Consider the following 2608-nt stretch of genomic DNA (forward strand, 5'->3'; position numbering starts at 1 on the left):
TCCTCATCTGGTTTATAGTCCAGATGGTTAGCGCGTCAGTCAAGATGCGCTAAGGTTCAATACCCGTCTTTGGTCAATTTTTTTGTAAGGTTGCTGAGGTTGTCGAAGTATACAGCATTTCACTCCTCAATGGAAATGTAAAATTAGATTCAAAGTAGACACAAACACATGATCAGTTTTTATTTTCTCGTGACCTAATACAAGGCCCTGCCGTTTACTTAATGCAATCTGTGCATTTGTCGCAAATTATGGCAAACGGTGTAAAATTAGCATAATGTAAACAATTACAACCCTGCCAAAAGGGTAAGTAAACTCAGTTGAAATCAATTAAATTGCCAAAAATTGAACATGTTCAAATTTCATTTCGTTAAAGTGAGCTGAACGCAAATGGCGCAATCTTCAAACTTAAATATACAAACATGTTGTTAGCAGTTGTCACTGATGCACACCTCTATTCTCAGGTATTTAAGTGAAAGCTTATTATCATACTGAATGAGACTGGCTTGAAATCTTGTTCCGATCTAATCAACATATTTTTGACTGGTGACATCTTCCCAATGCATAATAGATATAACGCTCAACTGGCCTTTAAACCTTTTCGAGGAATTCTTAGCGGTTGTGCTCTCGTCAATGCCTGTTTTGATTATTTATTGAAATCAACATTTATTCCATGGCCAATAGTGCATCGGATACAAACTAGGATACCAGATCCAAATACACACTGTACACCCAGGTTTTTTTTTACACGGTTGGAATTTATTAATTTTCCGCTTAACCCGAACTTTCACAGCTTTTTAAATACCACCTGAATTTTCTTTGATTTTTTGTGAATTTTTTCGTGGGGTTAACTCATTATTTTATTAACGCTGAAGGTCTTAAACGACCAAAACCAAACCGTGTAAAAAAAAACCTGGGTGTATTACCTTTATCTCGTCAATCTACAAAGCCCATACTCTGACGTAATCTATCTGGAAAGAAGAGTCCTTGCCTCTGTTTACGTTCATGTTCCAGGTCGATTGCCAAACTCCTCTACCATTCCAGAAATCGCGAGCCGCAGTTGGGGAAGTGTTTGCCCAAGGTTTACCTCGGGCACCATTGGTTGCTGGCGGAACATCCGGGAAGAATCCATTGGTTCCTCCGACGGCTAAGTTCATAATAATGTAGAACTCTTGGTCGAATGGAGCCATGTTGGATGAATGCTGCCAAGGATTTTCAGAAGCAGGAGATGTAGTAACGAAACCACCCTTGGCCCACCAACCCGTAGGGGCATCGTTTCTTCGAAGTACTTGATTGTCTACACTGAATGTGATATGATCTGGAGTCCATTCCAGTTGGTACAAATGGAAACCGTTGTTGAAACCTTGTCCGACAGCGGAATTTTTATAAGCAACTGTTGTTGCCCACCCATTTTGATCGGGATTAGGGCCAAAATGCAAGGTCGATCCAACTTGTTCAACACCGATGTGTACACCTCCATTACGATAGTCAATGTTACCACGCGATTCCATCAAATCAATTTCACCAGAAGCAGGCCACGATCCATATGCCTGTCGTTTCGGCAAAAGCCAAAGAGCCGGCCATAGCCAGTCCCCTGTTGGAACCTTTGCTCTAATTTCCAGACGGCCATACTTAAAGTTGAACGCTTCCACAGATCGTACCGGGCGCTTTTGATCGGGTTGACAATATTGTTGATATTACCTGCGCGTTCACAACCCCAGAAAACCGGACCAGTACAAAGATCCGCCGGCTGTCCTCCGTCAATGTTTAACGTTCCGCTGGTCAAGAATGCATCACCGGTATCGTCAGCAAGTAGAGTTGGGCGGATATAGAAAATACCATTTTCGCAGTAGGAGTTTGCTCGATTGTTTGTGTACCATTGGAACTCCCAATTCTAAAAATCAATATTCGAATTAACAAAGGAATGATTAGTTATTTAAAAATAAAACTTACGCCACCGCCAGCCAGGGTATTTTCATGTTCCCACTTTTCAAAATCCAAAAAATCGAAGTTATCTTCGAAGATAAGATCTCCAGAACAGTATGGGCCTGCACGGGCTTGGCTTCCACTAGCAGTTGTTTGTGAGGTCACACACCTTGGGGCACTTTCATCGGCAAGTGCTACTGCTACAAGACACGCGAGTATTAAAACGAGCTTCATTCCGAACAAATTTGGCGCAGCAAGAGCACTAATAGACATTACCTGAAGAGTTCGCTTTTATACCATACGATAATCGAAATATTATCTTATCAATTACAAACAAACAGATCAATCTACGGTACGTCTTTTGTTGTAAATCATTTTGGAACCCAGTAGACTGTTTGCCCATTCAGATCCAGTAGTTCATTCAATGATACGATTCCTGAGCTAGGCGCCGAACACTGGACACTATTGGGTTAGAATCCACACAGCCCCACATGATGATTTTTGTTTTCATACAAGAACACCTTGCTACGATGCACGCTTGCGATTTTTTAACGCCCCGCTTAGATAAGTGGGAGCGCGTATTCATTGCCTTATATGATGAGGGGAATATCTATCGTACTTGCGTGAATGCGGCGTTCAAAAACGCACTTGTGCATTGAGTTCTTGACCGAATGGAATTGATAAT

General features: G+C 41.6%; 1 pseudogene; it reads right to left on the bottom strand.

Moving 5' to 3' along the window:
• Positions 1 to 515: 515 nt before the first annotated feature.
• LOC134227188 (beta-1,3-glucan-binding protein-like) lies at positions 516 to 2211 on the bottom strand (annotated as a pseudogene).
• Positions 2212 to 2608: the final 397 nt, after the last annotated feature.

The sequence above is a fragment of the Armigeres subalbatus genome, chromosome 3 (assembly GCF_024139115.2).
Source record: "Armigeres subalbatus isolate Guangzhou_Male chromosome 3, GZ_Asu_2, whole genome shotgun sequence".
NCBI classification, from domain to species: domain Eukaryota; kingdom Metazoa; phylum Arthropoda; class Insecta; order Diptera; family Culicidae; genus Armigeres; species Armigeres subalbatus.